This window comes from Ursus maritimus, unplaced genomic scaffold, assembly GCF_017311325.1.
Source record: "Ursus maritimus isolate PB19 unplaced genomic scaffold, ASM1731132v1 scaffold_36, whole genome shotgun sequence".
Classification (NCBI taxonomy): Eukaryota; Metazoa; Chordata; class Mammalia; order Carnivora; family Ursidae; genus Ursus; species Ursus maritimus.
Window position 1 is genome coordinate 164,554 of NW_024426230.1, and position 11,284 is coordinate 175,837.

The 11,284-nt window shown below is 42.4% G+C and overlaps 1 protein-coding gene across 1 annotated transcript in view; it reads left to right on the plus strand.

The window, feature by feature from the left end:
- The first annotated feature begins 10,639 nt into the window (after positions 1 to 10,639).
- The window catches only part of CHD8 (chromodomain helicase DNA binding protein 8), a 45,281-nt gene continuing 44,636 nt past the window's right edge, over positions 10,640 to 11,284 (plus strand). Inside the window, exon 1 of the mRNA XM_040620676.1 lies at positions 10,640 to 11,157. The gene's annotated coding sequence lies outside the window, so the exon portion shown is untranslated. The remainder of the gene's footprint in view (positions 11,158 to 11,284) is intronic.

An 11,284-nucleotide genomic window follows, 5' to 3' on the forward strand; every position in this document is an offset into this window, starting at 1 on the left:
CATAAACAGAAAGTAGACTGGCAAAGATAATTGCTTTACATTTATCTTCAGCAGGGAGGGATATATTGGAATATATTCCAAGTGGTAGAGTGGCATAGGGAATCTAGACAATGTTCTAACCCCTTCAAATTCAGACTATCCAAGTATATTCTCATTAGTTTGTTTGATAAGTTTCCAGAACATCAGATTCACTCATAATCAAATGAAAGTACAAAAAACCCCCCAAAATTTTAAAAATTCCTTATTCTTATGCATAATTATTAGGAAAAGATTGGTTTTATCATTGAAAGAATGAAATATCCCTGGAGCACCTGGGTGGCTCAGTTGGTTAAGCGTCTGACTCTTGGTTTCTGCTCAGGTCCTGATCATGGGTCAAGGGATTGAGCCCTGAGTCGGGCTGCATGCTCAGCAGGGAATTTGCTTTAGTATTCTCTCCCTCTATGCCTTCCCCTGCGCTCTCTTTCTGAAAAAAGTATATAAATCTTTAAGGGAAAAAAAAAAAAGAATGAAACACCCCTGAATTATCCCCTCTGTACGTTCCCAGAGAAATTTATTGTGTATGGTTTCATTTCATTTGGTATTTTCAGTGTTTATTTCATTTTAAAAAGGTAATTAAATGACATAGTATTGAAGTTACTAGGTAATAATGGGACTGTGCTTTTTTTCTCCCCTGTATGTCAGCAACTTAAATGTAATAGTTATAATTCTTTTGGTAATGTCCCAATATTCTAGTAATTTGTAATTCTGTAATAACACCTTTTTGTTTTGAGAGTCTGTAATTCTCCTAAACCTATGTCAGTATCTTTCTGAGAAAGGTTATATATTAACTGAATTCTTAATTTCATCTGGGAGGAAGGACGTTCAGGAGCTGTAAAGTCTTACCGGTTTCTCAAATTGTCTCTTGTGTTCGTTATAGAAACCTTTGGAATAGCCTGCTTTCATTTTTTCTTCCACTGCCTACTTTGGGAATACACTATGCCTTTGGGGATTATTCCTTTGGGACATATTCAGAGGTACATTGTCCCATGAGCGACATGGGAATTTCATTTTGGTTGGTTCTAGAAGAAACCAGTGATTTCAGTAATTGAGCTGCCTATTTAGAGCCCAAATCATCCAGAATTTCTTAATAGAACATAATTTTCATTTTCTGTTACAGATATCAGATATACAGCAGATATACAGCAGATATCTATCTAAGTAAGCTGAATGGGAAGATTTTTCTGGATTTTTAAACAGGGGCTACACCAAGTTCCATGAGCATGGACCTTTCACTCAGTGTTTTTTCTTCTTCATTGCTTCTACTCAGTATTTATACTTCTTTTTTCCCCTTGTCTGGGGAGTGGAGCACATTAGTCAGCTCTTCGTTTATTTACACATCAATTCTCCTGTAAAATGTAGTGCTTTTGCCTGTTTTTCAGGAATGCTTCCTGTTGTGGGGGGGGGGCATCTTCTTCACGAGGCCTTAAATATGTATAGGTAATGGTCACTTCCATTTACGGCTGTCCTGAACGTCACGGGAGTCAAGAGTCGAGGCAGTTGGATCTGGGCACGTGAACCTATCAAGGGGCAGCGTCAGGTGGAGACCTGTATGTTCCCACCGCAGGCATTGTGAAGTAGATGGAGTACTGTGAGATAGACACTGGCTTCATTCCTACAAACACAAAATAATGATTAATTGAATTACCCGGATGTTGCCCTAGACACCAGGGCTGGTTGAAGTCTTATCCATGGTTTTAAGGTTAAAGGGCTGTACTGCTTTCTCAGAGTCTTTTCATCCTGCCCAGCAGTCCTGCTGTTCTAATTGTGAAACTTTTACATCTATTTCAGTATCCCACCATTCTGCTTAGCGGACCAGCACAGCCAAGTCTCTAAGGAGTGATTCTGCTTTGAGAGAAACCTTTAATAGTACACTTTGAAATTATTGGATAGGGAATAATAAGCTCCTTTTCATTTGCCTACTATGTGCCAGACGTTGTGCATTATCTTTTAGTCTTCAGAGTAACCCTGAAGTATATGTGATGTTACCTTCATTTTACCGAAGAGAAAAAATAAGACTTAGTGAGGTTAGGTAACTTAGCCAGGAGTGGGACTCTGGTCTGTCGGACTTCAAAACCCCATTCATGGTCCAGCCTCCCCCCATTGAAAAGCTCAGTGCTGACCTCTGTGGGAGGAACCGTCTTTGACCACATGAGACAAGTAGGCATTCGGTAGCCTATTAAAGCTGTACCTTTTGCAGTTGAAGAACCTTGAGAATGTAAAATTTATTTTTGTCTTTGTATCTCTGTTAAAAGGAAAAAAAAAAGGATAATAATTTGTTTCCTTTATTTAACTTATTTTGAAGATAAGATTATGTGAAATACTTTCAGCTCTACAGAGGAAATTCACTTGGTCAGTCTTGCAGATAACTGTTTATTAGCCAATGCAAATCAAACTAGTACACTAAATTTAAATTTTCATCAGTCCCATGTCACTGAGGTCATTTTTTGTGCCTGGAGGCACGAGTGTGGTAATAACAGCGCTTTATAATGTTTCTCCTCCCTTCACCACATACACTTCTTTTAACATAAATGTTGCAATGAAACAATACCTCATAAATAATTAAGTAAATATTTATATTTTTCTGTTAGGCTGAACAAACGTACATATACTTGGCTCAGTTAAAATGGGGCATGTAAGAGTGGTGTGTGTGTGTGTGTGTGTGTGTGGTGGGGGACCATAAGTTGGACCAGGACTTTGTTACCTAAATTTATATATATTGTTACTTATGCTCGATGCCCACAAGTGGCATCACACAAGGTGGATATATTGATCCAGTTAGACATTCCTCAGCTGGAACCCAGAATATTATTTTCACCTTGGTGACTATGTGCCAGTGAAGAACTTTTCCAGCTAATTTGGCCTAAGGGCAGTGATCCTTAAAGATAAGGCTCTTGGGGCGCCTGGGTGGCACAGCGGTTAAGCGTCTGCCTTCGGCTCAGGGCGTGATCCCGGCGTTACGGGATCGAGCCCCACATCAGGCTCCTCCGCTGGGAGCCTGCTTCTTCCTCTCCCACTCCCCCTGCTTGTCTCTCTCGCTGGCTGTCTCTATCTCTGTCGAATAAATAAATAAAATCTTAAAAAAAAAAAAAAAAGATAAGGCTCTTATTTTCTATCTTCAGACTTAGGCCAAAACTCCAGAGTTTTACTGGAAAAAAATGTACAATGAGGCTGACTTGAAAATGAACCCGTGCCCTAGTTTTGGGTCATATGGGTTTAGTATCATCTGTTTGTCTCTTGCCAGGCTTTAAATTGGCCATCACTGAGGCTTTATGGTCTCGCGCCTAAAGAAAATCACTAAAATTTCATTACTTTTAACAGTAATTATCACACTACAGAAAATAGTCTTATGTATATTGCACGTAGTCCAGGTTCTAAAAAGTGAAGATGCTTATGATTTTATAATGCCTCTTCTGAATGTTTCTGGTAGGAAACATGCCTCTGCCCGTTTACTATCTCTAGAGTCTGAGAGAAGCCCTTGCTGTTGCTCTGAAACTCCCCATTAGCTCTTCACAGCCCCACACCTTTGGCTGGATGTTGAAAATATACTCCTTCAAGAAAAGTACATTAAATGTCCACCTGATAAGCAAAGGGGATATTGTAATGAACAAATCATGCACAGCTCTTGTGTTTGTGGAACTTATATTCTAATGGGGGGGGGAATCAATTATATAATCAGTTATTCAATCTCTACTACGAAAAGCTATGGATAGTACAGGGGAATTTATAATAGGGGCATATAACCTAAAGCATAGTATAGTGAGATATTTAAGAATGTGACTTCTGAAGCCACACTGCCTAAATTTGAATCTGGGACCACTTTTCACTAGTTATGAGATATTGGGCAAATTACTTAAGCTCTTAGTGCCTCCGTTTCCTTATCTGTAAAAAAAAAAAAAGTTATTTCAGGCTTAATTAAATTAAATATGTTAATGCATTTTCATTGTTTAGAAGAGTGCTGGGCACGTAATGTATACTCAATAAATTTGGCTGTTTTTTGTCTGCAACATCAGGGAAAGCTGTTCTTTGCAATGATGATGTTGAAGTGAACTTTGAAGGGTACGGAAGAGTTAAATAGGCAGAATGGAGGGGAATCAGTTAGAAGGTGCTTGCTGTACTTCAGGGAAGTGAATGGTAAATTGATCCAGAATGGCAGTAGAGACAGGAGTGAAAGCATTTGAGAGATATTTAGGAGGTAAAGGTAGGATTTTAAAATAATGAATATGGGTCATGAAGAAGAGGTTTTCTGGTCTCTGCAGCCAAGGCTAAATGGGAGGTGCTGGACAATGGTTACCCTCCTTGTGTACGTGCACGTGTGATGGTGGGGATGGAGGTGACTAGATGGACTACCAAGGAATCGGTCTCCTTGAGGTACTAAGCCTGTTACAGGGAGGGGCACCTGGGTGGCTCAGTCGGTTAAGCCATGGACTCTTGATTTCACCTCAGGTCATGATCTCAGGGTCATGACATCAAGTCCAGCGCTCAGTGCTGAGTTTGCTTGAGATTCTCCTTCTCCCTCAGCCCCTCCCCCTACTCGCACAAGCTTGCTTTCTCTCTCTCTCTCAAGTAAATAAATCTTTAAAAAAAAAATAAGCCTGTTATAGGAAGAGTGGGACAGGTGGGTCAGCTAAGGAGACTGGAGACAACCAAGAAAAGGCATGGAGTAAGCAAGTAGATGTACAGGTGGGGGATTCAGGGTTGACCTCTTGCCGAGAGATGTAAGTACATAGATAATTTGTTGAAGGAAATAATAATAGTTGAGGCCATGTATGTAAGTTAGACATTCTTGGAGAAAAGTGTAGAATGAAAATTAAAGAAGGCCTAGGGGGCGCCTGAGTGGCTCAGTCATAAAGCGTCTGCCTTCGGCCCTGGGCGTGATCCCAGGGTTCTGGGATCGAGCCGCACGTTGGTCTCCCTGCTCCGCTGGGAGCCTGCTTCCTCCTCTCCCACTCCCCCTGCTTGTGTTCCCTCTCTCACTGGCTGTCTCTATCTCTGTCGAATAAATAAATAAAATCTTAAAAAAATAAAAATAAAATAAATAAATAAATAAATAAAGAGGGCCTAGGACCAAACCTTGGTGAACTTCAACAGGAAAGGCTGGTAGAGGAGGAGAGTAGCAAAGCAGAAGTGGCCAGAGAGGTAGAAGAAAAACCAGAAAAGTCATCCTGACATCCTGGAAGCAATCCGAAAAAAGTGTTTGAGAGTGGGAGTGGTTTTTCTAAAATCTTTGTGACCCTTCTTTGGATCCCTGAGAGTATTCATTTAGGTCTCTTACCACTCAAGGTTGGATACTCTTTTTTTTTTTTTTTTAAAGATTTTTTATTTATTTATTCGACAGAGACAGCCAGCGAGAGAGGGAACACAAGCAGGGGGAGTGGGAGAGGAAGAAACAGGCTCCTAGCGGAGGAGCCTGATGTGGGGCTCGATCCCATAACGCCGGGATCACGCCCTGAGCCGAAGGCAGAGGCTTAACCGCTGTGCCACCCAGGCGCCCCCAGGTTGGATACTCTTGACTTAGAACGTCTGTCTATGACAGGTTTAGGCTGACTGAAGCCCGTTAGTTGAACATAATCTTCAGACTTTAGAATCTAAAGTGTAGTTAGTTATCCCTGTTTGTCTTAGAGGTAGAGGAAGAGAGCCTGAGTGCGTATTCAAGTACATAGGTACCAGCCTGCTGAAATTAACAAAATATTTTGGTGATTCCCTTGAAGGCTGACTAGCATCTCCTAGGTACATAGAGACACTGGCAAAACCAAATTTTTTCCCCAAAGATCTATCCAGCAACATTTGTTGAGTATCTCCTAGGACATAGTGTTTATATGCCAAATACTGTGTTAGGTGTTTCATTAAGCTTCATTAATGGCCCTGTAACTTGATTTCCCTTTGTACAGAAGAATGAACTAGACTCAGAAAGGTTAATTTCCTTGGTGGGACAGAAATTTGAACCCAGGTCCCTCTGATTTCAAAGCTCATTTTACCTCCATGTACAAGTACAACTAAAATATAAAGTAGAAGATACTTATCCTAAAGAGTACTTAGCAAAATGCCATGAAAGCTCAAAAGGAACTGATTACTTTGGGCTTGACAATGAAAAGTGGGGATTAGAAGGCTTTCAATTATTACATCCAGTGGACATTTTAAATTACATTGTCAGACATTTTTGCTTTTGTTGGATATAATTGATCACTCTTTTCCCCTGCAGTTCTCCACTCTGCTTCCGTGACATTGCACTGTTTACTTCTCTAGCTTTTCCTTCTCTACCTACTTAGGTGTAGCTTATTCTGATTTTTTATTTAACTTTTTAAAGTTTTTATTTAAATTCCAGTTAGTTGGCATACAGTGTAGTATTAGTTTCAGGTGTACAATATAGTGATTCAACACTTCATACAACACCCGGTGCTCATCACTGCAAGTGTACTCCTTAATCCCAGCACCTGTTTTATCCCCCTCCCCTTCAGTAAGCTCCATGCCCACCTTGGAGCTTGAACTCACAACCCTGAGATCAAGAGTTGGATGCTCTACCGACTGAGCCAGCCCAGTGCCCGCTTATTCTGATTCTTAAATCCTTTTTTTTAATTTTAAGTTTTATTTATTTAAGTAATCTCTACCCCCAACATGGGGCTCAAAGTCACTACCCCAAGATCAAGAGTTGCTTGCTCTGGGGTGCCTGGGTGCCTCACTCAATTAAGCATCCAACTCTTTTTTTTTTTTTTTTTTAAAGATTTTTATTTATTTATTTGACAGAGATAGAGACAGCCAGCGAGAGAGGGAACACAGGCAGGGGGAGTGGGAGAGGAAGAAGCAGGCTCATAGCGGAGGAGCCTGATGTGGGGCTCGATCCCATAACGCCGGGATCACGCCCTGAGCCGAAGGCAGACGCTTAACCGCTGTGCCACCCAGGCGCCCCTAAGCATCCAACTCTTGATTTCCACTCAGGTCATGATCTCAGGGTCATGAGATCGAGTCCCGCGTCAGGTTCTGCACTGCACACGGAGCCCGCTTAAGATTCTTTCTCTCTCTCTCCCCCACCCCCCAAAAAGAGCCTCACGCTCTTCCGACTGAACCAGCCAGGTGCCCCTGATTCTTCAATCCTGATGTTTTCCTGAGTTCCTCCTTAACTTTCTCATTCTACCTCAAAAATCTCAACACTTGGGTTTCCAGCTAAGTGTTTTGTTTAGCCTGCAGAGTGTTCAAAATGTTTTTTTTTTTTTAAATTAGTTGTCTACATTTAAAACCTAGATTTACATAAAGCTCTATTTCTGGCATTTGAAGAATCTGAAGTTCTCGCTCAACCTTGGATGTGCATTTCCATATGGCAACACTTAACTAGAGCTGCCTAGCACCTACTCTCTTTGGAATGGTCATGGATTCTTCAGTCCTTCATAGAGCCCAACATTCTCTGTTGTGTCCCCAACAGTACTGGTACAGTTTTTTGTATACTTGCTCTGTTCTACATATTCCCTGGGTACACTCCACTGTTAAAACTACTCTTTAGATCCTGAGAATTCTAAATTATCACCAAGCCAACTTTTATATTTATACATCCAATCTCCTATCAAATATCACTACTTGGCCTGCTCTAGGCAACTCAGACTCAATGGGGCTGGACTCAACATGGCTGAACTCATCTTTCTCTCTAAGCTCTAGGTTCTATGCATTTTTATCCCCTTATTAAGTGTTTGTTACTCGGCTCTGTCCCTTCCTTATCATTACCTTTGACCCACATTGCTGTGATTCAGACATTAATCGCCTTGTTAGGGTTCTTGGTTACAAACAGCAGAAATTGTCTTTTGGCTAGCTTACGCAGAAAGGGGATTTATTGGAAAGTGATTGTGTGGCTCACAAAATCAATATGAATCCTAGGCAATCTGGTTTAGACAATGACCTGAAACTAAGGGAGGTTAGAGACAGAGAACATGACCAAGGTCATACCACTGAATAGTCTGTTTAGGATGCTGTAGTAGAACTCTAGTGTCCGGCACTGCTGAGTATGGTTTAACTGGTTGCTTCTGGGTCTTTGTATTACATCTGCAAAGTCAAATTTCTCTGAAGGACTGTCCACTTAAACTAGTCTAGGTCATGTGTGTACTTTGTCTTTGCCAGGAAGAGTAACTGGGACCCCTCCCTCCAGCCCCTGCTCTGATTTCCCATCTCCTTTAACAGTCTATAGTGGGAGGTAAGAACCAGCCTTCCAGTGAGACTTACATCTTGAGCTATTCCCCCAATATAGGAAAGGGGTTTTGTTGTTGAGCAGGGAAAAAAAATCAGATTTCTATACAGCTCTTTTCTGGACTACCACAGCAGCCTCCTGACTGCTTCTGTGTTCTCTGACCCTTCATTTCGCAGGTGTATTCGCTATTCAGTAGCCAAAGTTAGCTAACCAAGCGCAGGTCTGACCGTGTCATTCTGTGTTTCAGTGGCTCCTCATCCGCCTATCAGAAAGTGCAAGGCCTTCGTTGAAGGGTCTGGCCTTAACTTACCCTGTCAGTCTCATCTAGGTTCTTTTTGTGATTTACACTTTGGCAACATTGAACTACAGAGTTCCTTAAAGTTTCCTCTACGTGTCTCCTGCTGTTTGCCATTGCTGTGCTTGTTTTGACTTTGCTCTTATTATCCCTACTGCCTGAATACTCCTTTCTTGTGGCCCACTTTACCTTCCTTAGTTAACTCCTCCTCATCTTTTAAGAAATGACCTTTTTTTTTTTTTTAAGATTTTATTTATTTATTTGAGAGAGAGCACAAACGGGGAGCTGCAGGCAGAGGGAGAGGGAGAAGCAGGCTCCCCACAGAGCCTGATGATGCTGGGTTCCATCCCAGGACCCCGGGATCATGACCTGAGCTGAAGGCAGTTGCTTAACCAACTGAGCCACTCAGGCGCCCAAGAAATGGCTTTCTTTCTTTTAAAGATTTTATTTATTTATTTGGCAGAGAGAGGCAGCGAGAGAGGGAACACAAGCAGGGGGAGTGGGAGAGGGAGAAGCAGGCTTCCCCCTGAGCAGGGAGCCCTATGTGGGGCTCGATCCCAGAACGCTGGGATCATGACCCGAGCTGAGCTGAAGGCAGACCCTTAACGACTGAGCCACCCAAGCGCACCAAGAAATGACTTTCTTGATAACCTTTTCCTTCTAAGTTAATAAGGCCCTTTCATCTGTATTCCTGTAATAGCCCCCTGCTTATTTTGTTGCATTTATCATCTGGTATTATGATTATTTACATTTGTCATTATTGTCATAGTCCCATTTTCCAACCTCTCCCCACATATATACCCAAATATACTCCTACCTGTTGTGAGTTCTTTGAGGGTAGAGATTGTCTTGTTCACCTTTGGTTCTCTAATATTTCCACAATATTAGTGTATTATATGCTCAACAAATGTGGACACAATGAAGAGGCATTTGATGTAGATCTTAGGAGAGAAATAAGATTTTGATGAGGCAGAGAAATGAAATAAGGATGGAGTATAATTTGAAGACAGTAGCAATTAGCTAGGCTATAAGAAAAATATATGACAGTAGAAAGTTGGGCTTTTTTGGCTAGCATATAAGTATGTATGTAGGAGGATAGTGGGAAATAAGACTGGAAAGGCAAGATGTAGTCTTGAGATTTATATCTTAAGTAACAGGGAACCTTTGAAAGTTTTTGAGGAGGAGACTGATCTGAACTCACTGTGTTTTAAGAAATTAATCTGGTAGCAGAATGGATTTGTAGGGGAAGGGATCAGTTATGAGGTTTCTTTTTTTAACGTAGGTAACTGCATAAATAAAGAGGTGGCAGCAGAAATAAGAGAGATAAATGAATCCTAACTTTCCTCTTAGTTTCATAGTTGAATCACTCATCTCTCTAAGCCTCAGTTTTCTCATCTGTACAAGAGGGTTGACTTGATACGATTACCAAAGTCCTTGCCAGCTCCAAAATCTGTCTGAGACATATTTTGGGAGAGTCCGTGGGACTTGACAAATGATTGGATGGTGGATACAAGAGGAGGTTTCAGAGATGCCTTTGAGGTTTTAAGTCTGAGTGAATGGGAAAACAGTATTGTTTAAAGGAGTGGTATTGGTGTTCCTAATAATAGTGGTAATGCTAGGATCTTTAAAAATAGGAGAGCTAAGACCAAGTTGACCTTCCTCAGTTGTGTCCTAGAGTACAGAAAACAGAATTTCAGGGTTGAGGCTAGTTACATTTCAGGGGAAACTAGTGGTCAGGAGCTAAGCAACTGATTTTAGTATTTGTTTACTTTGAGGGATTTAAGCTTGGGTACCATCATTCTGGGGTTGACTAGTTGCATTGGGAATCAGAGTGTCTCAAGTGGCATTGCAAAGTGGATACTGGCCAATATGTCAAACAGGCTGAGTTTCAAGAGAAGTGATGTGAGTCGGAGATCAGGTTTAGGGGTGAGGAGTGGATGTGTGTTTTGGAGGGGAGGGTTCTGGGAATTGCTAGAGGGCACCTGGGATTACTTTCTAGAAAGTGATACTGCTGCCCAAAGGTTGGAGTATCAAGAATACAAACCAGCACTGTGATGATGGCTGAAAGAGTGCTTATCTTTAAAGAGTAAAAGGCCCCATATAACAGCAACTGGGCTGACTCACTCCCATGATGGAGGGAAGATTTGTCCCCTTTTAATGGGGAGTGGAATCCGGTATAGTCACTACAGGAGAAGGTTATAGACAGGACAGCTAGAAGGTGGGGGATTCATTGGGAGGCGGAGTTGGCATAGTGTGGAACCCTCCCTCCCGGGTTTACGCTCTTTAGTGTGCAGAATACAGTGTAGGTGGTAGGGAATTTAATCCCCAGGACTAGTTTCCTGCAGTAGGAGACTGTGCCTCTGGCCAGGCCCCTTTTTTTCAAGCAAGCTTCAGGCTTCGCCTCGGCCCTAGAAACCGGATAGGCCTCTCCGTGCGCTCTCAACCTAACCTGCGGTGGCGGGGGAGGGGGAAGCTCTTGCTAGTCCCGCCCTTTGCGCTGTTTTGCGTCCTTGCGCTTCTGGTGAATGGCAGTAGAGTTCAGCCAATGAAGACGTGGGGCGGGCGGGAGCATCAAGTTAGGTTGCGCAGGAGGGGGGGGGAACTGGTGCTGGAGAGACAGCGAGAGGGGCGAACCGGCCCCCCACGGCCGCTGCAGGTAAAGGCACCTCTCTTAGCCCGCTCGGGTGAGGCACAGCTCCTTTTCTCCTTCAGGTTTTTGTCGGGCCTTCCAGCCTGTAGCTTCCGCCCTAAAATTGCTCCCACCCGGGCATCCACACCCCCCC